A 24,659-nucleotide genomic window follows, 5' to 3' on the forward strand; every position below is an offset into this window, starting at 1 on the left:
GAGTTGATTGGTGCAGCACACCAACATGGCACAAGTATACATATGTAACAAACCTGCACGTTATGCACATGTACCCTACAACTTAAAGTATAATAATAATAATAAAAATAAAAAATAAAAATAAATAAATAAATAAAAGCTACTATAATAGGAGACTATTATGGAGAAGATTTAGGTCAGATGCTTGTCTCCTCCAAATCTCATGTTAAAATGTGGTCCCCAATATTGGGGGGTGGGGCCTGGTGGGAGGAGGGCAGATCCCTCAGGAATGGCTTGGTGCCCTCTCCACAGTAATGAGTGAGTCCTCATTGTATTAGTTCACTTGAAAACTGATTGTTTGAAATAACCTGGAATCTCTCTTGCTCCCTCTCTTGCCATGTGATGCACCTACTCCCCCTGCCTTACGCCATGAGTAAAAGCTTCCCAAGGCCTCACCAGAAGCTCAGCAGATGACAGCACAATGCAGAGCTGTGAGTCAAATAAACCTATGTTCTTTATAAATTACCCAGCCTCAGGGATTTCTTCATAGCAATGCAAAATGGATTAATACAGACTTCATCTCAGAAAAAAAATTATAAGAAGATTTCTATATCAAAACTATTTTGATTACAAAAATAATTTCTTGAAAACTCCAATATCCACAAGTAGATGGTCTCCAAAGTGATTGTGGGTACCTTTCAGACACTGAAGGAATGATGTGAGAAACGAGACTGGTAGGCCAAAACTGTAAACGTCCAGTGATTTAAAGGGGTGGGTAAAAGAAACTCTTAAAAAACACAAGAAATTTGAAACTGTTTAATGCCAGTGACAATTGATGAAAATTTAAAGCATATGGTTGATTCCCTTACATCATCAAAAATAGAGGTGAGATTGCACAATTTAAGTAAATTTTGATGTTGCTCTGAAAGCAGACAGCACAGCCCTGCATATCACAACTATATTGCCAATGGACAGAATATATATCTGTCCAGTCAGAGAAACAAATAACATAGGGTTATCCATCTCTGGTTTTCCTGCTATGCCAAAATATCTTCAAACACGAAGAGAGCTGCACCTGGGATGCCCTGCTTCTTTTCCCAAGCCTGACGTTTCAGTTCTTTCTTGGGAATGCATCCAAGACATGGAGCACAAGGATGTTCTGTACACAATTTAAAATAACACACTTTTATTATAGGAATCAAAAAATGGCTGGAGGTAGGAAACTTAGCGTACTCATTGGCACTTCTAAAAATGCACAAAAGACTACATTGTGCTGTGCCCAGTAATTATTATTAAGCGTTTGTATAGAACTTTATATTTACAAAGTGCTTTGTAGTCCTTTGTATTATTATTCCTCACAGCAGCCTTATGAGGTAGGTTGGTATTGTTAAATCTATTTTACCCCACTTCAGGAGGTCCCTCTTTGAAGTACTTTGAAGTAAACCTTGAAGAATCAAAACTCTTCAGAGTGTCTGGAAGAACAAGGTGAAAAAAAAAAACCCCATGGTGAAAGTTCGTGTTAAAAAAGAAATCCCAAAGGGAGCCTGTGTGCTGGAGAAGGAGATCAGAGACCAAAAAGGGAGCTGGAAATTGCATCAATTTGATTTGGAAATAATGGGCAGCCTGAATATAGTGAGATTCATGGATTAAGTTGAATATGAATATGATGCCTGTTTTCTTTTTGGTTTGTTTAGAAAATCTTGTCTCAGGTACTGATAAATTGTAAATAAGCTAAATAGTTATTGTATCGTATCTAGGTGAGACTGGTGATTGCCCTTCACTGTCAATTTCTATGTTTTTATATCATAACACATATAATCATAAATGAGGAAATTCAGTGCAGTTAGGCACTGGGTTCTGTTAGGAATCCAAGCATTAATTGATCAGCTCACAGGAAGAAACTTTTTATTTTCATCTTAAAAATCATCCATATTTGTATGAAAAAAACTGGAGAATAAATAAAAGTTTGGAAAATTGAAAAATTTTCCAAATACTCCTAATACCCAAGACAATCATCATTAAAAATGTCAGATTTCCTTCGCATATTTGTCTAAGTATATTTTACATTATTCTGATTAAATAATGTATATAATTTTGCATACTCCTTTTTATTTAACATTTTAATATAACCTTTTTTTTCTGTTTTATATAACAAATACTTTTATCACCTGCACCTCTTCTAAGCCTGGAAAAATATACTTAGTCCTAGAAACTGCAAAGAATTTAGCATCCCTAAAATACCATTACCTTAAAAATATCATTACTTCAAAAATCTGATATGATGACCTTTCTTAATAATGGCAGAAACTGTCATAGTTTCCATAAAAGGGATCATCAGTCTCAGAGCTTATAATACCATCTATGTATATTGATAACTCCCAAATTATATGCTCATGTCTGTCTTCTAAATTCCAGACTTGAATATCCAACTTCCCAGTCAGTCTTTTCATTTGAATGTTTAATGGGCATCTCATACCTAAAAAAGCCAAACTTAAATTCTTTTTCTGTATTTAAGAAAAAGTGTTAAACATAGTATTTATACATTTTTATGGGGTACATGTGGTATCTTATTACATGCATAGACTCTACAACGATCAAGTCAGGTTACTTGGGGTATCCATCACCTTGAGCATTTATAATTTCTGTGTGTTGAGAATATTTCAAGTCCTCTATTATAGCTATTTTGAAATATACAATACATTGTTGTTAACTATAGTCATACTACTATGCTATTGAACATCGAAACTTATTCCTTCTGCTTAACTTTGTGTTTGTACCCATTAAACAATCTCTCAGGCTCTCCTACCCTTCTCAGGCTCTGGTTACTAACATTCTACTTTCTTCCTTTCTAAGACCAACAATTTTAGCCCCAAATATGAGTGAGAACATGCAATATTTGTTTTCCTCCATCTGGTTTATTTCATTTAACATAATGTCCTCCAGTTCCATCCATGTTGCTATCAATGACAGGATTTTATTATTTTTTTTATGGCTGAGTAGTATTATATTGTGTATATATACTGCATTTTCTTTACCCATTCACCTGTTGATGGATACTTAGGTTGATTCCATATCTTTGCTATCGTGAATAGTGCTGCCGTAAATATGGGGGTGCAGGTATCCCTTTGGTATAATGATTTTCTTTCCTTTGGATAAATACCAGTAGTGTGATTGCTGGACTGGATGGTAGTCCTGTTTTTAGTTTTTTGAGAAATCTCCATACTATTTACCGTAATGGCTATAGGAATTTACATTCCTACCAACAGTGTATAAGAGTTTCCTTTTCTCTGTATCCTCGCCAGCTTCTGATGTTTTTTGTCATTTTAGTAATAGCCATTCTAGCTGGGATAAGATGATATTTCACTGTGGTTTTGATTTACATTTCCCTGATGATTAGGGAAATTACATTTCTGTCATACCTCACATGCCATTTATTAGCAAATCTTCTTTGCTCTATCTTCAAAATCTAGCCTCTGTCCACATCACTACTAATAGTCCCCAGGTTGAAGTCACCAATCTCTCTCTAGATTAGTGCATTAGCCTCCTTTCTGATCTCCGTTTCTGCTCTTGCTCCTTTAATGCTATCCTTAACCTAGAAACCAATGCAATTCTGTTAAAACCTATCAGTCACACCCATCCTTGCTCAAAACCTTGCAGTGGCTTCCCATTTCACTCTCAGTATGGACTTACCAGGACCCACATGATCTGCTCCTCACATTCACACTCATTACGTCCCAGACCTCCCCCTTAACTACTGTCCAGAGTGTCCACTCTACTCTAGACACATTAGGCTCCTCCTATAAATACCCAGCACCCTCCTGCCTTGGGACTTTTTCTCTTCTTCCCGCATCCGGAATTCTCTTCCTCCAAACAGTCACTCAGCTCCCTCTCACATCTATTCTCTTCAAAAGGCATTCCTAGTCATCCTATCTAAAATTGAAGAGCTATTCTACCAATAAACCATCTGTCTCCTTCCCTACTTTTTTTCTCCTTTAGTACCTTAATTTCAGATTAACATACCATATATAGTTCTATTTATCCTGTTTAGTACATCTCTTCCCCCACTAAAATGTAAGCTAGGATATAACAAGAATATAAGGGCATAGATTTTTGTCTGTTTTGTTTGTTGCTGTATTTCCAGCACCTAAAACAGTATCCAATACATAGTGTGTGCCAGATAAATATTTGTTGGATAAATGAACCTTCTGAGATAGAATATGTGGAAATTTCTTAACTGGAATAGCTAACTTAAAAATTAAGGTACAATGCAATGAGCTAAGTAAAAGGTATTTAAAGACAAGACAAAGTAAAGTGGCCTACATAATAATAAGATGACTTGAGGACCACTTGCCAAAGAACTAAATAGCTCTTCATGTTAGGAAGAAGTCATTAATATTCAAGACCAATCTTTTTAATATATCTCACATTCCCTTTCTAGGATTCAAGGCAGTGTTGCAGGTTAGATTCTAATACTGGAGCCCTCCTTGCATTGTCAATAGTCACTTGGGAACTTTGCATAGCAAGTAATTTTCCACAACACTTAGTTTCCCATACCATTCCTTAGAAAAAAACTAATCATAGAAAAAAATTTATATTGTTAAGATATCATTATTGAACCATATGCATACAAATATACATTAAACATAAGTAATCACAAATATAAAAATTAATTTTATGCAGTAACTTATTTGATTTTCAACATGCTTTTATAGTTTATAAAACATGACCATTTGTATCAGGCTCTATTTCAATATGTAAAACTTAAAAGATTTTTAAAACGAGTCAAATAACTAAAACACATTTTTAAATAATATTTTTATTAAGTACCTCTGAGAATAAATAGATAGAATTCATACAAAGTTCAGTGATTCAACAAATTAATCTTCCGAGGCAGCAAGAAGAGAAAAGTTTAACTGTACCTACACAAAAGAATTAGTAAGGTGAAAGTTAACTTGTCAAAATCAGTTGTCAAAACAAACTACTCAATAGTTATTTTAATTGCCTATAGTGGAGAAAACCTTCAAAGATTTAGACCTATATATATGACCCAAACAGCTTATTCAGGTGATATTTTAAACCTTAAGAATTAGATGTAAGTGTAAGTAAAACTTAAGATTTCATTTTTATTTACTAGCATTGCACCTCTACAGCGACAATTTCTCATTTTCTCTGAAGGCACTGACACAGATTTTGGTGATTATTGCTGTATGCTGGGCCATATGTTACATGGCAGAGTACGGCATGTGGCAGGCTAATTTGTAGCAATGCAATTTTAGATTTTTGACAATATACACAACATATGAAAACTATCAAGTAACTGAATTTTACCCTGATGAATTATCTATATATGTCACTTCAAAACCCACCCCCTAAAAACAGACTGCATATAATATTACAAAAAAGTAGCACAACTTACGACTTTTAAAATGTTATTCTCAATTTATCATGCAAGACCATATTCAGATTCTGTTGCACAGTCTTAAAATTGCTAATTACTGAAGAAAACAATCACAATGGTAATTTTCCAACCATGGGAACAGAATGATATGAAAATACTCTACTGAAAATTGATGAAATTGAAGAGAAATGTCATTATGAAAGTAAAACTTTCAAATAAAATGCTTTCTTTCTTTAATCAATAATCTTCTTGAATATATCATATACAGTTCAAATAACTGCTTAAGCATCTACCAGGGCATTAGCAATATCTGTGAATTCTCTTTTAGGTGTAAATTGTTGTTAAAGTTGAGGAAAAGAGATAAAATGTTTGCTTCACTCCAATATGATAAAAATTCAATATTCATTTTTAGAATGGACCCTCACAGAGTTAGTATTAGCTAATCATACCATCACATGCCCAGAACTCTAATACCATCACCTGCCCAGAGTTCTACTCTTCTACAGCAGCCCACCCTTGTCAAGCTCTTTAAAAATTCCCTCTTGGCATCGTGGCATTACTGATAATGCCACGGGGGAGTTTTTAAAGAGTTTGACAAGTAGTTTATAATTTGAGGTAAGTTTTAGTTAAGTTATATGCATTTATACACTAAAATAAATTTGCAACTCTCCATTTATTTAGTGAAGATTTATTAAGCTCCTTTTATGTGTTAGTCATTTCTCTATTCCCAGACATTCAATTCAACCAGATAAATGTGGAGCAGGGAAGACAGAACTAAACAAATAATTAAAAACTTCCAGTTAGCCATGACAGATTGAACACAATAGTGTATCTCTGCTCCCTCTTGAAAGGCCACTAAAATGACAATAAAAATACACAAATTCACCAAGATAAACAGAATAGGAGAGAATATACAACAGATAGAAAAAGTCAACAAAATTGAGAAAAATGGAAAATAGATGGATAACTGGCCATTAGCTTAGGTTTCAACCTTCTCCCCTCTGTTGAGTGCTTAGGTAGAGAGGAGAGGCAGATGCTGGGGGTGAGCGAAAGGGAGTGATGAAAAGAAAAACCAATTGGTACCTTGGAATTCCACAAAGAGCCTGGGTAAGGCACTAGCTATCTCTGATATCAGGCATGTAAGGTGAAGCTGAAGGCAATTAGATTTATTTAAAATCTATATAAAAAATAATTAGACCTCTCTACTCTAGCCAAGTGGTTTAATTTCTGGAGATGGTGAACACGAGAGGCTCTGCTGGGAGACAACAAAAATAATGAAGGTAATGGATGAAATCCTGTATGCTCAATGTAAAATACTTAGCTCCTTTCACTTTAGCCTCCAGAAAGCTTGTGGTTTTATATTCCATCAGATGGGAAGCTTCTCTTCTCTGAAAAATCTGGAAAGTATATGAGAAAGGTGAGGTTGCCAAAGAAATGGTTTTTTTCTCATCCAGTCCCTCACAGTGAGTCCCAACAGTTGGAAAATTCCACCAGTGAACACAAAAATTTCAATTAATCTTTCAGTGTTGCACTTTTAAATATGAATGGATGGCCAAAAATCACCAGATACAAGTAGAGAGAATTTCACTTCGAAGACAAAACTAAAACAAGGAAATAAGCAAATGAAAACGAACTATGTGGGCACATGAAGAAAATTTGAAGCAACTATAAAAAATCTCTTCAGAGACACAGTATTTATAAAACAAGAATAGAATGCTTTTTTTTTTTTTTTTTTTTTTGAGATGGAGTCAGTGGTACGATCTCGACTCACTGCAACCCCCACCTCCCAGGTTCAAGTGATTATCCTGCCCCAGCCTCCCAACTAATTGGGATTGCAGTCACCCACCACCAAGCCTGGCTAATTTTTTATTTTTAGTAGAGACGGGGTTTCACCATGTTTGCCAGGTTGATCTCAAACTACTGACCTCAGGTGACCCGCCCAACTCAGCCTCCCAAAGTGTTGAGATTATAGGCATGAGCCACTGCACCTGACCTAGAATGCTATTTTTAAAACAGGTAGAGTAGTGTTCAGAAAACAAAAAAAGGCCCCCAGAAAATTAAAAATAAGATAATAGTATTTCTCAACCTTGGAAGATAAAGTTGAATAAATTACCCATAAAGTAAAACAATCAAAAAACAAAGGTCACAAAGACAAAGAAAACGTTACAAGAAATATGTTTAAACAAAAGAACCATTTCAGAAGATACAAGATGTCTAATAGGAATTCCAGAACAAAAGAACACAATTAATAAAAGAACAGAAATAAAGGAAAAGGAGCTTAACAATGAAAGAATATCAGAAATGTCCCCAGAACTGAAATACATGAGTTTCCAGATTGAAAGAGCTCAAAGAGTTTTCAATTCAATTAATTAAAACTGACCAAAACAAGATCTTTAATATTAAATTGTAAAACACCAGGAATAAAAGAGATCATAAGAGGAAACTATATGACAGAGAAAAAGCAAACATTTTAAAAGGCCACATATAAATAATAAAAAATTAGAATGACATAATTCTCAAGACAATAATTGGAGCAATGTCTTTGAAATTCTGAGAAAAAAAATCATCTCCAACATGATGTATATGTTAATTACTCCAATTTGACCACCAGACATTACATGTTTCAAAACATCACTATATACCCCATGAATATGCACAATTACTGACAATTAAAAATAATTTTTTAAACAGTAGAAGTACAAAGACTTTTGTGTATTTTCTTCAGATCAGCAATGTACACTACATAATTTGCTTAAATATAAAATAGAAATAAGCCTCTCTTAAAAAGATAGTTATCCACAACCTATAGTGTATACTTAACAGAACTGTCAAGCAAAGGTGAAAGTGGGATAAAAAGTTCAGACATTCATTGACTCAACGATTGATTTCAGAGATGCACCTATTCTCACAAAGTACTGGAGAACACACTCCAGCAAAGTAAAGGGTAAAAGCCAAGAAAAAGGAAGGCATGCAATCCAAGATATGCAGAATTAACACTAGAGAACAGCAAGTTTCAGGGCAATGGAGAAGAGAAGTCCCAAGATGACAGTTGTGCCCCAGGTATAGAGAACAAGCAGTTTAGAACAAAGAAAGACAGGGGGCACCAAGACAGATGTCAAATGTTCCTATGGGGGAGAAAATTATCGCCGAAAGATAATGGGATATGCCTTACCATACCAAGAGGCATTTTACATAAAGTTTTGGGATGAATTAGAAATAGGTACAAAAGTGATAAACCAACTAAATTTTAAAAGTAAAAGGAAATAATGTATCTCAAGAAAAATAGTTGTAAAAAGGGAGAAGAAATGTAACCGAAATGTGCTCTGTGGCTCAGCAGCAAAGATTATTATGAAATGGCGTATACTAAAGCTTATATAAACAAATGACTTTGTTTTTCAAATTGGCTAGTTGGGAAATGGTAGTGGGCAATATGGAGGAGTGAGTAGAAGAGATGTAAATCTTAATTTGTTATAACTGAAAGTCAGTAAGTAATGACTACAATTTAAAAATTCATGAAATTGCAGGATAAAGGGCTTTGAGAGTCATGGGACAAGGCACTACTATTTCCTTGTAAATAATGCAATACTATTTGACTTTTAAAACCACATGTACATATTTTTAAATAAAAATTAAAATTGTATATGCTAATACAATTATCATAATAAATATGAAGGAGAAATATTAGAAATCTTGAGCAATTACTTAAACTAGCTTTAAGTTGATCCAAGTAATACGTTACTTTTCTGTTTTAGGTTGGTTCCCTTTGAGGTGAAAATTGTGTGAAAGAGCTGGGAGGGAGAGTTTATGGGAACAACACTCACAAGTGAGTGAAGGAATCAAGACCGAACAAAGGAAAAAAACTAAGAAGCAATTGTAGCGAATAACTTGCTAGGACTCTTGGTACTGAGCTAGCCCTCCAGACATGCCCCAGATAAAACAAAGGGCCAGGGCTTTAACTCCATTGACCTGTCACTGGATGAAGACTGATGCCAAAGAGGAAGTGTAGCATTGGACATAACATTATGGCAGCTTCCTCTGAAAGAAAGAAATTCTTGGAGAAGAATTCCACTCTGAGCTATCAGCCAACAGTGCTAGCTGCTGAAAATGAGTCCCTAGGTTCTGATGGGGGGATTTGGATGGTAGGCAGGAATATTTACTAAAATCCTTCTCCTATTCACAGATCAAATTGCAGAGTTTTATTTGTCAATTTTGGGAAATTTAAAAGCTTTTTGATATTTAAAAAAATACAAATTAAAAACACTTTTTGAGATGGTAGATAACTTCCAAAGATGGACTACAATTGTTCATTTTCTCCGTAGTGCTACTAAAAGCATACTGGAAACAGTACTTTTGTAAGCTAATCATAAAATGGAATAAAATTTTTATTAGAAAATGCATTCAGAGTTCTACCCTTGAATGTATGGGTGGGCATGTCTTTTTTACAATAGCCATTTGCCACAGGAGTGGGAAATTCCACTTTTCCTGATGGATATCTATGGGAGCTCCTCCTCCAAAGCCCTGGAAGTAAGAATGTGACAAAATAGGGGAAATAAAGGAGGGAAAAGAGGGTTGTAAGCCATCAGCAGTGCAAAGGTTTCCACCCCTCCTTCTCCTAACTTTCCTGCTTCACCCAAGAAGCAACTGTAAGTTCTTCTAGTAACTACCATCACCTGGGTGAGCTAAGAAGTGAGAAGAGAAAACAATGTCATCAAGCCAGCTTACATCGTGTGCTCTGCAACATTTAAATGGAAAAGAATAAAAGAGGAGAAACTCTAAAGTCAGCTGAAACAGAGGGAAGTTCTTAACGCAGGAATAGAAAAGCAAATGCTGTATGTTCTCACTTATAAGTGGGAGCTAAATGATAAGAACTTATGAACACAAAGAAGAAAACAACAGACCCTGGGGTCTGCTTGAAGTGGGAGGGTGGGAGGAGGGAGAGGAGCAGGAAAGATAACTACTGATTACTGAGCTTAATACCTGGGTGACGTAATAATATGTACAACAAACCCCTGTGACATGAGTTTATGTAACAAAAGTTCACACGGACTCCTAAATCTAAAAGAAAAATTAAAAAAAGAGAGAGGGAAGTTCTTGACTCTACCAAGCTGAGCCCATTGTTTATGAGAGACATTTGTTGTGTTTTAGCATGTAGTTAGTGAGAGTCTAATATGTGGCTGGCAATATATAGGATGCAAGGAAGGATGCAAGAATAAATCTACTGGATTCAGGTATTTGAGCAGGTAGTCAAAATATTGGTGATTGCCTGTGGTAGGAAAACTGAACTTACTCTAACCTCACTAAAGAATGAAAGAATGTTGAAGGAGGTGACTACTTATGTGTACTGGATACTTATGTGTCAGGGGCAGTCTTCGGAGGTACTGATGAAAAATTGAAAAGAACAAAATCTCAGAGTAAGCCTGATAGAGAATTATGAAAGAACAGAATGTGAGAGTAAGCTCCATGTAACTACTGATGCAAATTCAGTATCTACTGACTGTTAAAAGTAGAATTATAACAACTATAGCTTTAATTCCATATAGAAACCCACTATATGTTTGTAGCCACTTGCTGCCTACCTGCATGCGTTCGGGGTATTTGCTTTGTTCAACAATAAAATCAGCTAATTCAAAATTTGTGAATTGGCGGCCGGGCGCGGTGGCTCACGCCTGTAATTCCAGCATTTTGGGAGGCCGAAGTGGGCGGACCACGAGGTCAGGAGATCGAGACCATCCTGGCTAACACGGTGAAACCCCGTCTCTACTAAAAAATACAAAAAATTAGCCGGGCATGGTGGTGGGCGCCTGTAGTCCCAGCTACTTGGGAGGCTGACGCAGGAGAGTGGTCTGAACCCGGGAGGCGGAGCTTGCAGTGAGCCGAGATCGCGCCACTGCACTCCAGCCTGGGAGACAGCGAGACTCCATCTCAAAAAAAAAAAAAAAAAAAGTGAATTGTCATGTTCCTTTCGGTCCTCTTTTTTTCCTCAATGCTGTATCTTTATAGGTATAACCGAACAATAAGAAAATGTATATGCACACTAGTTCAAAATATCAAGGACTTTTCATAAATATTCAACTAGGAAATTCATTCTTCAAACTTTAGAACTCCTTTAAGCATTATAAATCCAATTTTTAGCAAAATGCTATTTCCAAAATGTTATAAATAGAAAGCAAAATATGTTTTGAATTATCTTAGAATCAAAGGGCTTTTAAAAATCTTTATTCAATAAACTGTAACACCATGTCCTGAGTATGTAAAGTCAAACAATTAGATATTTAAAATAAACATGTGTAAGATGTATTTTATGTTTAATGGTCCAAAACATTCAACATGCCTGACTTCAGAGCATCTCTAGAGTTAACAATAGTCCATGTAAGTCAAGTTTCCTTCTTCCAAAATCATAGCTTTGCCTTTTGCTTAATCTGATTCCAATATTTTGCCCCGTCACATTTTCTCCCATTTCAAGACAGGTTTTTGATGGGTTTATCATGGTTATTTCATTTTGGTCACGAATCATCAGTAATGCATTTCCAATTGCTTTATCTGATTCATAAAGGGTCACATCAACTATTTCCAAAGTTTAGTATTTGAATTCTGACAGCTCTAATAAATGAAACACTATCTGCCATAGAAGAATTGCTGAGCTCTCATTGGAAGAATTCTCTTTTGATCTAATTGTCCAAATGCAAGGCCTTTAGGTTAGACAAGCTCAAATTGTAAGAAACTGCTCTTACCCTGAGACAGGTTACATGTGTCTCATACTTTGATATTTCAGTACGTAAACAGTACACAACTGTTTCTCTTTGTTTTACCATATACACTTCGTGTACCTGATCATGTATGGTTCAAATACTTCTACAAATATCATGCTGTAAAGCAGTGTCTTCCTCTAAAAAGATGCTTTAAAAATATGTGTGTAATTGCATGCAATTGTTTACAAAATTACCCTCATATCAAGGAGGAAAATGCATATCCATTTTGATACCAGTTGAGTACTATACTCTCAGTTATATCAAGAGGAGTCTTGTGTTTTGTTACCTAGTAAGAGGCAGGTGGTCTAGCAGCCACCTGCTTGAACAACTGGCCGCTTTGTTTACATTTGGCTGAGCAGCTGCTTCCTCCTACTTGAACTGGCATTGCATCACAAAGCACAGTAGTCACTTGTATAACTTGCAACACACTAAGACAAGACTTTATTTCCACGCTCAACTTATCTGCTTCGTTCACTTTTAGCGCCATTTGGAGTTTCATCCAGTTCAAATATTTTTCTTTAACAATACGTAGTATTGTTAAAAACACTTAGGCTTTTCTAAACATGGTTAATATGGCGACACTTTAATTCCTTTGTATATTGTTACAGATAATTTAGAGCTCTCAAACTTTGAGTTTGACCTCTATAAAGACGCTAAAAAGGTTTACTGAGAATGAATAAACCAAACACCATGCATTGAGAACTATATACTGCTTACTTAAGGGGTAAACATAATGCAATAAGTTTCAAAAACTAAACAGTATTGTCCTAGTATTAATTGATTGATCCATCCCTTCTCAACATGATACAGTGAAATCCTTAGCCACCTGGGAAATGCTTAGATCTGTGATGAGCTCATGCTGACATCTGCTTTCATTGCCCGATGGATCCCATTCCTGTCTGCTTCAGTATGATCAACTCTTTGTTATCAGGGCTTCTGATAATAAAGGAAGAAATTGTCTGACTGTCTTTCTCTATCTGCTTTATGTCTACTCTTTTAGTACAGATTATTTATGAATTACATTTCTAAGAACAACAAAATTGTGGTAATTTGTTGGAAGTTGTTTGCATAAGCAAAGCTCTATCCTCTTTGAAAAAAGGTACGCTCCCTTCATTCATTCCATTTTTAAGCCTTGACCTACATGGATGATAACTGAGTAAAATGGCTACTGCAGTTGCCAACTTCCTGGGGATGACCCTGCTATGTTTACAATTTTGTATAGATATTTTTGTAAGGTTGAATATAGCAGCTGGAGGAGTTTTATATCTCACTGTAGCTTCTGGCAAGATAAGAACAGAATAGCTTCCAAGTTTGATATAACATGTTTTAAAGTCTCCCTTATTATATATAAGCTTTTGACTTTGAAATCTTCCTGTTTAGACCCTTACATATTCCCCTTTGCATCCCCATCTGAGCTCAGGTGCCCAAGGTTTTACTATTTAGCCTTTTGGTGATGGCTTTCCCAAAGGCTCCCTATGCAGAAGCACAACAATTCTAAAATTATTTAGACAGTGATATTAGCCCAAGTGATGGTTAATTTTATTTGGCCTTTTGATAACTCGTTAACTACTATAGTCATGTTTGCTAACACATATTAAAAAATCCATTTGATCAAAATTTGATTACTGGACCAAAATGTATTGTTAGATCAGAACCTAGTTAAATTATAGTATTTGTCCTTTCAAAAAGAAAAGGAGAAAAGCATATAACTAATTTATCTCATTGTCTCCTTTTTTCTCTTACATAAAAATCAACTGGCTGTCAATCAAGTCAAAGATTGGAAACTTTCTAAGGAAAAAGGAGCATTTGCAAACTGAAATGAAGCACAAATCACTTCAATAGCTTAGATTTGTGCTTCGAAAAGTGTCAAACTAAACTAATCACAGTAGGAATTGATGGAGTATTAGCTCTGGATTTCAAGTTATTATAATTTTTCAATGTCTGTCTCACATTTTTGGCTATCTGTCAGATATAATTACCTTGGAAATCCCATCCTCAGCGTTGGTTCTCTGTTTAGCGCCTCAGGGGAACTGCTATAAAAATGAATTAGTCCCATGAAAACAGACTATTTATGGGTGTTTTCTGCATGGTATTTGGACTATAGAATAGACATTCTGTAACCTTGGCTTGACAGGAGTACAAAGTGGTAGATGCACAGTGTTGGAGAAGGCAATCAATATAAACCCACAGAGATGATTCCGCATTGTTCCACCCATCCCAATCCCAACTCAAACATTGAGAGGGAAACATGGCTACTATTTTCAAATTACAAGAAAAATCAATTTACTGCCTGCTCATTTGGAGAGCTATAACCTTTATACTTAGACAATTTTTTAAAAAGTAAAACAGCAACTATTTCTCCTAATTTATTTAATGCTGTTTTTTCATTGCATGCATTAAAATATTTTACTTTCATAAGCAATAGTACCAGGAAGTTAATCATTTGAATAGTCTGCTGGAGGAGTAGGGCAAAGTAGTTAAGATCAATTGTTCTTTCAGAAGGCTGCTGTTTCCTAGCTGCATAACTTTGGGTACGTTATTTAACCACTAAACTTCAGTTCTCTCTTCTGTAAATTGGAAAAAAAAAAAAGGCAATGCTGAATTCAAATAATTGAGAATAAATGAGGTAAGACATATTGAGACTTATCATAGTTCATTATTATTACTTTGTACAAATATAAATTATAAAATGTGTACCTTCTGGTAAAAGTTGTGATGCACTATTTTATTTTTTAAAGATTTTATTAAATTTATGTAAACTTCCAATATCACAAGTTGACAACATGCCAGTTTGCCCTCAGATCTGTTTATTTATTGAATGACTGCTCTCTGCTATATAAAACAGATATGTTGGAGGTTACAGTCTAGTAGAGACAGATAATAAACAAATATATATACATGAAATGTGAAGAAAATAACCAGGGTACAGTGTATTTCTGTAAAGGGTAATTACCCATCATAAATGGTCCAACAAAGATTCCCTAGAGAATTAGCATTTAAGTTGAGAACTGAACGATGGTGGTGTCAGCCATGTGACTCATGGAATAAGTAGCATGGTTAAGTATTGGTCAGAAGTCAGACAGGAAATGGTTAAGCAGGAATGTTCCTGAGTTATTGCTTCTACAAAAGGGATGTCTGATGGTGTTATACTGGAAGTAACACAGTACTGAACACTTTTTAAAAATGAGTGGTATTGCAGCTTCCAGCCAGAAAGTTACTTTTCTTGCCAAAAAGGACGATTATAAAGTGTAACCCTCTCTAGAGATGAGTAGAGAAGACTGGGGATGGAAGTGACTCAGTTAAAAGGAGCTGCAGAGTGATCGGAGCCAGACACCTGTATTTTACAGAACATTTCAAAGGCAAGCAAAGCTTCAGGTTCAGTCTGTTAAAGGTCAAACTTTTAGTGTACAGAGCTGGAGAATGAGCTGAAACAAAGAAACATGAAGCAGGGCAGCCTGTAAGAGCAAAAATACTATGAAATGCACAGAGAAGAAACTGAAGAACTTGGACAATTGAGAAGAAAAAAAGTTTGACATACCCGGAACAAAGAATGTATTCTTGTCTGTAATAATTATCACCCATTTGTAAGAAGGAACTGAAAGCTAATGCCATTAATTCAACAACTATTTATTGTGTTACATCTGCACAAAGCAAACAAGGAAACAAAGATACCTACCCTCAAGGAACTTACATTGGGGGTGGGAGTGGGTGGGAGGGTATGGGGAAAACAGATTCGCATTGTGTTAAACATAATGAATAAGTAAATGACACAGTGTGTTAGAAAATACTTAGTGCTCTGGAAAAAAAGAAAAAGTTGAGTAGGAAGGGGAAGATGAGGCTGGGATAAGGTAGAAGAGACAGTCTGCAATATCAAATGGTTGTTCAAGCCAGGCCTCATTGAAAGAGTGAAATCTTCCTTCACTGGAAGGAAGTAAGAGAATTAGTCAAGCAGCTATCTGAGGAAAGAACATTCCAAGTAAAGAATATGCAGCACATACATTGTTGGATGTATGTACGTTGAAATTTTTGTGCAGTAAAATGAATATTTCATTTACCTATATAATAATTTTACAGAAAATAAAATACATTTTGAGTGTGAGTTTGTTCCAAATAAGTCATTGTCTTGCCTTGAAAACCACTGAGCTTAAAAAACTCTTTCAAGTGTCATAAGAGATAGATTCCAACTACAATCAACATTGTGCAGTCCAGAGGAAGCAAAATGAAGGAAGCAGCACTCATTTACAAAATGCTGCTTTGTAAAGAATTAATTTTGTTCTAGTATGTTTCACATTATATTAGGTAATATGAAGGAAATGAATATGTCATGAACCTTCCTTGAGGATGTGGGGAAATTAAAAGTAATTTCGCCTAATATCCAACTCTCACTTTTGGCTTTCTAGTCAGAGGGAAACACTGCTTTCCCAGGTTTTAAGGTAAATGTTAAAAGGTTACAAGGAGATTTGGAAGAGTCAAGGAGCGCTTCCACCAACTATTCCTGCCATTCCAGTTAGGAGGGTTGTCTGAGAGAAAGTGAGAAATAATTTATTACTTACTATATTTTTGGTACAAGATCTGGTATATTTTTCTAGATTAAAAACAATTCAGTGAACATTGGTCCTTTTAAAAAAAAGAACTCGAGGTTTATAAAATGACTGTAAGGTGGGGGAGTGTGATAGTGATAAGAAAAGTAAAACTGTGATGCAATTGTTGAAAAAGCTAGTCAATTCTTAAGGCATCATTCATGGAACTATAATATCTGATCCTAAAAGTAATATATCCACTGTACTTTGCCTCATTTCTATTATGTCTAACTCATCAAGTTAATTTCTGAGAACTGCATTTTAAAAGAGATGTTAAAGGTCAGGAGATTGAGACCATCCTGTCTAACACGGTGAAACCCCGTCTCTACTAAAAATACAAAAAAAAAAAAAAAAATTAGCCAGGCATGGTGGCACACGCCTGTTGTCCCAGCTACTCAGGACGCTGAGGTAGAAGAATCACTCAAACCTGGGAGGCGGAGGTTGCAGTGAGCTGAGATCATGCCACTGCACTCCAACCTGAGTGACAGTGCAAGACTCTGTCTCTAAAAACAAAACAAAACAAAAAAACAAGAATAGTGAGGTTATAGGAGTATGACTCCAATAATGTGGGGGTACAGAAACTTTACCATATGAGGAATAGTTAACAGAGACAATACAGAGTCTTCAAATATTTGGGGGGTTGTCATAAAGGTTACCACAGAAGGTTTTAGCACATTCCTTATGACAAAATGAGGATCAATGGCAGGCAGTTAAGAAAAAACAGATTTGGAGACAAGGTAAGAAGAAACATTCTTAAAATCACAAATTTCTAGACAAGAAAGTGACTCATCAGCTAGTGAACTAACCCCTGGTTGTAGGAAATATTCAAGCAGAAGGTAGAGGGTGAACTATAGTCACAATTCCCAAATACACTGGAAGCCTGTAATGACCTCTGAATAATTTTTCTGTGTGCATATTGTTTTATTTTATGATGTATATAAACAAACAAAAGCTAATAAAAACTCCTGTTTTGAATCATACATATTACATAAAACTTAGTGTAAATTTAGGAAACTTGCACTTTTGTTGATATTATCATTCAAGCTATCATGTACCAAATTAAAAGTACTAGAAATGAGATTAAACTGCTTAGTGACAGAACTTTTTAAATAGTAGTACCAGTTATTAATGTTTTACCTCTCATCTCCACATGCAACCTTTTGGTCCTGTTTTTTGATATGGGAGCTGGGCTGTGCAGACCACACACCTCTTTGCCAGCTGGCAAAAAGAACCTAAGCAGCGTTAGGTTCTTGCAATAGAGGGCGCTAGAGAGAGAGACTGCAAGGCTGGAAGAGGAAGAAGGGATTTTCTTCTCTTCCCAGTGTTCTATTTTTCATGCCATGGTGAGCAAATCAGTGTCCCAGGGGTCCCAGAGGGCTTCCCCAAATAGCAGCAATTCTCCCAGTTTCACCCCAGTGGATGGCCTCCATCCGCTTTCCTCCCCAATCCAGCGGCAGGCATCATGTTCCTGCAGTAGCTGCCCCTCTCATCAGAATCTTACAGGCTTGTGAGAGATCCTTGCTTCTGTTCCTAAGTCCCTTCCGTTTTTACTTTTCCTTAAGTACTAGGGGTAGTAGCATTTTTTTTTTCAGTTGCTACCTCTAAATACCTTACAGTTCTTACTACTTTTACTAGTTAACCATCCTATACCTAATGGATAACTAAAATACTTACGTTTTCCTGCTCAACTTACTGCTGTGGTTCCCATCCCCAGACTGACTGTAGCTTGACTAATATAAGACTTGACATGAAAACTAAAGGCCAAGAACGAAAACCAATTCAAAGTTTCTTATTTTTTGTTTCTCCTAAAACGCTCATACAACAAATAAGATTATTCTCTTCCCCCTGATTTTATGATTATTTCTGGGATGGTGGTTGAGTGGACATGTGTTTTAAGCATGTTCCCCTGGATACCAGTCCTGTTCTGACAGAAGTACTTGACAAGTATCGCATATATTCATAGTTTTACTATAGCTTGCCTTATTGTAGCCCCAAAGGACTGCTTAGAAATATTTAAAGCCCTTTATTTGTGGAAGGCAGAAGCTTGACATGGTAATCATTTATGTAAAATCTCATGATAAAAAAGAAATTAACACATGTCATACTACCTTCTTTGGTGTCCAATTTAACTATGCCCAGTGATTATGAAAAGGTCGCTAAAACTTGGGGTCTATTTTAAATCTACATATCAAACAATACATTATGAATGTGGCATAAAGATGTTGTATATTCATGTTTGAGTATAATTGTGTATAATGTCCAGTCACCTCTACAGATCTCAGCAGACTCTGGGTATTTGAACCTGACCCAAGTTATACAAAACAAGATAACAATCACCAGAAATAAAGACTAGGATAGAAGAGATCAAAATATTAAGTCAAATATTCACCATCTCTCCTCTTTTCTGCCTGTGAAGGAGACTTCTAATTGGTCCATCACACTTTTTCACTTTTTCATTATGTCAACTCGGAGTGGTGGTGCTGGAGGTACTGGTATAGATATAGAAGTAAGGGAACTAGATAACTAGAGTGATCTTGCCCTACAATAGAAAAGAAATGTAGGGGGCAAAGAAGGAAAAGAAATAAAAGGACCTATAGTTGTTAACAGAGGGAATAAGCAAGTGGGAGAAGGGGAGCAGTAAGGATTGACACAGAAGAGCCAAGGAGAATCTGACACAGCAGAGGTAGAGAGTCTCTGAGGGGCAGGGGGGTGAGGGAACAGTATATGTGACTGCAGTAAAGGTGTGGATCTGGGAGGAAGATAGGTAGAGATAAATTAACCTATTCAGGATATTGTCTGGGTTATAGCATATACCACACACGATTCTGTTATGGAAAATTACAATTATAGTGTTTGGTGACATTATTTACATTGTTAAGATTCTATTCTTCAACACAACAAATGTTAAATTAAAAGGAAACATACCAGGCACACATTAACTAATGTATTTCTTGCTTCATAGTAACATTTAAAAAAAATTTTTTTTTAATTTTTTAAAATATGTAATACCTGCTTGGAAGTTAGGGGACTAGATAATGGCATATATCTGCCATCTGTTGAATAGGCAAGAATAATCTAAATTGGCAACGCAGAATTGATGAGCCCTCATAATTACAGAAAGAGCGTGTGATACCTTGGAAACTGAGGTCTTTTGTGTATAAAAAAACTGTACAAGGCCTTTTGGAAGCCTTCATTTTTGTTATACACAACTATTGTCTCTGAGTTTTGTGAGTTCCATTTCAATTAAGAGAGTAGTAGTTCATATCAGACCAGCCCTCCCACAGAAAACAATGAGAGATTTTGGACAAATACACACATATATATACACGTGTGTGTGTGTGTGCGCGTGTGCATGCATGTGTGTGTTTGTGTGTGTATTTTAACTTTTAAGTTCCGGGGTACATGTGCAGGTGTGTTACATAGGAAAATGTGTCATGGGGGTTTGTTGTACAGATTATTTCATCACCCAGGTATTAAGCCCAGTACCCATTAGTTATTTTTCCTGATCCTCTCCCTCCTTTCATCCTCCACCCTCCAATAGGCCCCAGTGAGTACTGTTCCCCTGTATGTGTCCATGTGTTCTCATCATTTAGCTCCCGCTTATAAAAGAGAACATGTGGTATTTGGGTTTCTTTTCCTGTATTAGTTTGCTAAGGACAATGGCCTCCAACTCTGTCCATGTCCCTGCAAAGGACATGATCTCACTGTTTTTTATGTCTACATATTATTCCATGGCATGTATGTACCACATTTTCCTTATCCAGTTTACCACTGATGGACACTTAGGTTGATTCCACGTCTTCACTATTGTGAACAGTGCTGCAATGAACACAAACATGCATATGTCTTTATAATAGAATGATTTACATTCCTTTGGGTATATACCCAGTAATGGAACTGCAGAAGATTAAAACTGGACCCCTCCTTTACCTGATATATAAAATCAACCTCAAGATGGATTAAAGACTTAAATGTGAAACCCAAAACTATAAAAATCCTGGAAGACAACCAAGGCAATAGCATTCAGGACAGAGGCAAAGGCAAAGATTTCATGACAAAGATGCCAAAAGTGACTGCAACAAAAGCAAAAAGTGACAAATGGGATGTAATTAAACTAAAGAGCTTCTGCACCATAAAGGAAACTGTCAACAGAGTAAACAGACAACCTACAGAATGGGAGAAAATTTTTGCATAAAATGCATCTGACATCTAGTATCTAATATCCAGCATCTATAAAAATTTAAACAAATTTTACAATAAAAAAGTCAACGTAATTGAAAAGTAGACAAAGGACATGAACAGACACTTTTCAAAATCAGACATACATGTGGCCAACAATCATATGAATAAAAGCTCAACATCACTGATTGTTAGAGAAACGCAAATCAAAACCACAAGGAGATATCATCTCACACCAGTCCAAATGGCTATTATTAAAAAGTCAAAAAATAACAGATGCTGGTGAGGTTGTGGACAAAAAGGAACTTGTATACCTTTGATGGGAGTGTAAATTAGTTCAACCATTGTGGAAATGTATAGAGTGAGGCAAAAGAAACATGTCAAGCACAAAATTCAAAGGGATGCAAAAAAAAAAAAAAAAAAAACCATGAAGCACACCTACAGGATCTAGAAATAGCCTCAAAAGGGCAAACCTAAAAAAAAAAAAAAAAAAAAAAAAAACTCAGTAATCCAGATAAACACATTTTGAGTGATAAATACATTTTGAGTGCAATATTTTAAAAAATCAAAATGAGTACCCTAACGAACCATGATGAACATAGAATCAAAATGTAAATAAGAAATAAAATCGGTATGACTGATCTTTTTCTTTTACTTCTGTTGCTAATATAGCTCAGCACAGCACTGTTACTGATTGTTCCTTATTTAAAACGTTGATATTCTTCTCATCATGGGCTTTTTACTTAACTTTGTAAATGAGAATTAAAGAAATTTTTCTGGCTTCTGAAAAGGAGATAGGTGCTCAGCGAGCGGCCTAGACAAGTGCTGCAAAATATGAGTTGGTATTATCCACCCCTCCAAACTAATCAATTATTCTACCCAATGTCAGAAATATATAAGTGAATGTTATCATTTCAACAGTGCTGAACACATCCCAGCCATTAATGCTAAGTATCAGCTTCATTTTCATCTATTTGCTTAGCATTTGGTGCTTAATGTAGTGTAGTCTACAGCAACTCTAGTATGGAACACTACAGAACAACTTGACAATTTGAACCAAAACTGCTGCGAAGGAAATAATGATCTAGTGCACCACTGTGGAAAGTCTCCAAAACAGTGGAGGGCAAAATCTTTTGGATATAGCCTCTCTTTCAGATAATTTGAATGCACTTTGACAGAACTTGATGATAAACGTGGGTGGTACACTGAGAGATGCTCTGTCAGAATTCCTTCAAGGAAGTAGGTACTTACTGCCCAGCCGTGGGGAGGACAATCAGGAGGCAACCCAGCAATCAGCAACTTCAAGTTCCACCTCAGCTGTAAGGAGTCACCTCTCCAGAGATTTCACCCTTTTCAAGGCAGCCTGCCGCTGCTGACTAAGCAAGGCAGTTGTTGAAAGGCCCCATCACTCTGAAGTACAATGTTCCCTTTATTACTCCTGTTGAACTGGTCAAAGATTTGTTGGCCTGCATTCCAGTTCAACTTTTTCCTCTACCCAGTCCTGCTTACTGTCCTTCCTTTCCCATCTTACCCTCTGAAACCCATCTAAATAAGCATCTGCTCCCAGAAAACCCAACCTGTGACAGGGAGTTAAACTTCCAGACATTTTTCTTGTTACAGTATTATTTAGAATAACCACAAAAAAGTACGCAAAAAAGAATAAATATCCAACTGTATTTGCAACATATATTTTTGAGCGCTCTCAGTTTAAATCTGAATTATATAGTTATAATGATTTTGGATTCAGTTTTTTGGTTGACATTATTTAACATACAATTCCTCAGAGCAACTTTGTCGAGATATTTCTCTTCTGCAATGCCTTTACAGTATTCTATAGTGGATTTCTTAACTGTCTCCAAATTTATGGCCTTACATTGTTTACTGTTTTTTCACTGCTTGAAATAGTGTTGTTATAATATTTATGTACAAATTGCCTTCTTTCCCTTTTGATTAATTCCTTTGACAATTGCCTTCCTAGAGTTGAACCAGAGTCCGGTGAATATCAGCACTGGGACCAGTTAGCAGAGGAAAAGGGAAAAGAATGAAGAGCCATATGATTACCAACTTTTCCTTTTTCATGTAAATGAAGTGTATATGGGTCTGGAACAACCTGAATTTCCATGAAGTCCTGGCTAACCTCATTACGTCCTATGAATATTTTTGACTAATTCCACTTTACATTAATCTGTATTGTGAATGTGGATATTGAACTATATTTATTTGTAATCCCATTATCCAAAATCCAGTTCAGAGACTATTAGTTACCAATGTTCACTGTGAAGAAAAAAGAAAAAAAAGCTCAGAGGATAAACATGTGATATGGTTTGGCTGTGTCCCCACTCAAATATCATCTTGAATTGTAGTTCCCATAATTCCCATGTGTTGTGGGAGGGACCTGGAGGGAGATAATTGAATCATGGGGGTGGTTTCCCCCATACTATTCTCATGGTAGTGAATAAGTCTCACAAGATCTGACGGTTTTATGAGGGGAAACCCCTTTCACTTGGCTCTCATTCTCTCCTCTGGTCTGTCGTCATGTGAGACGTGCCTTTCACCTTCTCCACCATGATTGTGAGGCCTCCTCAGCCACATGGAACTGTTAGCCCATTAAACTTCTTTCACTTATAAAGTACCCAGTCTCTGGTATATCTTTATCAGCAGCATGAAAACAGACTAATACAACATGTTTGGAAATGATGTTTGGAATTACATTTTCTTCTTGAAGAATAATAATGTACAGGAGTGTGTTGAAGATTTTGAGAATTCTTACAGCAAAGGAACTTGTTAAAGTTTTAATCCACCTACCTAATAGAATTAATATTTTAAGGGAAACAGCTTGTGAAACAATTGTATATATACTACCATAAAAACTTTTAGAAAACAATTATTATACACACATATAAACACATATTACTTACTAGTAAAGATGTACCTATCTTCCTAGGAAGCTCTTTCATGGCATTTCATTAGTATCCCTTCCAGCACCTACCAACCATCCAGGCAAATTTTAGATGTTTTGCAAAGGTTTATGAAATTGCATTAAACACCTGTTAAAAATCACTTCGTTCATTGCAAGACATTTATATACTGTAATTTTAAAGAAAGATAACAGCTGACGGGAGCTACAGGAAAAAGAAAAGCATAGAACTTATGTTGAATTATTTTTCTTGTGCATATGAAGTTGCTCTGTGAGAACAAGAGCACTCAGCAGATGTATAGATCCACTATCTTTTCACATGGCAATATGTTCATCCTTTCAGAAAATTTGAGCAAGTTGGGAACATAAAATAATACAAAGAGGCTAAAATGCAAAGCAAAAAAAAAAAAAAAAAAGAAAACGATTGGCACAAGATAATGGAGCAATTGTAAGAGATGTTACATGTGTAAACTTAAACCAGGACATTAACCACTGAAGTTCACCATTTAAGGAAGTATACAAATATATAATAGTCCTGCTAAATGCTTGGAGTAGCAGATTTCTATCACATGCATCCACATGCACATCTTACATTAAAATCCCATGACAACAGTGTTAACATCTTGTCATTTTAGCCTTGAATGTCAAAGGCTCATGGGATCTACTCCATGACTCACATAACCTGTATATCTAGAAACAAGTATTTTAAACTCTACATGTGGTGATAAATATTAAAGATAGAAGATGAGAGTTCTAAAACAGTCTACTTATTTCATTTCCACTTGGCTTTGCCACTACTACCTAAACTATTACAGATCAAGCTCCACAGACTACTCAGAATTCTCCCCCTCTCTTGA

The 24,659-nt window shown here is 35.9% G+C and overlaps 1 long non-coding RNA gene across 1 annotated transcript in view; it reads left to right on the plus strand.

Moving 5' to 3' along the window:
- Positions 1-23,514, plus strand: part of LOC105529207 — a 175,917-nt gene extending 152,403 nt beyond the window's left edge. The window contains exons 4-5 of the long non-coding RNA XR_001004474.1: positions 6,589-6,657; positions 22,864-23,514. This is a non-coding gene — a long non-coding RNA (uncharacterized LOC105529207). The remainder of the gene's footprint in view (positions 1-6,588; positions 6,658-22,863) is intronic.
- Positions 23,515-24,659: the final 1,145 nt, after the last annotated feature.

Source organism: Mandrillus leucophaeus, unplaced genomic scaffold (genome assembly GCF_000951045.1).
Source record: "Mandrillus leucophaeus isolate KB7577 unplaced genomic scaffold, Mleu.le_1.0 Scaffold754, whole genome shotgun sequence".
NCBI classification, from domain to species: Eukaryota; Metazoa; Chordata; class Mammalia; order Primates; family Cercopithecidae; genus Mandrillus; species Mandrillus leucophaeus.